Source organism: Hetaerina americana, unplaced genomic scaffold (genome assembly GCF_022747635.1).
Source record: "Hetaerina americana unplaced genomic scaffold, ioHetAmer1.1.p SCAF_1, whole genome shotgun sequence".
In the NCBI taxonomy this organism is placed as follows: Eukaryota; Metazoa; Arthropoda; class Insecta; order Odonata; family Calopterygidae; genus Hetaerina; species Hetaerina americana.
The window spans coordinates 12,852,805-12,853,171 of NW_027286069.1; positions in this window are offsets into that span (position 1 = coordinate 12,852,805).

Genomic DNA, 367 nt, shown 5'->3' on the forward strand with positions numbered 1-367 from the left:
GGCACCTTATCATAAATGCATAGATGTTGATAGGGGTCGCTGTGTGTTTGAGGCTAGGGTTTATTTTTCCGGAAATTGCTAACTTTTGAACGTAAAAGTTGCATAAAAGCATTGTTCATTTCTTAAATTTAGGTCGACTAAACAAAAAATTAGGTTAATTTCGCAGATTTCCCACATTAAATATTTATACCCTCATAGTTCTTAAATGTCACAATCGATTTCAGTTTTCTCTGGAAGGGGGCGTGTAGTGATCAATTATGAAAACGTATGTAATTTGAAGTATTAATCGAAGCTTACAACTCGTCGAGCTGAGCTTGTACTGAACAACTTTGATTATCTACAGTAACTAGTCGCGATAAAAGAATAT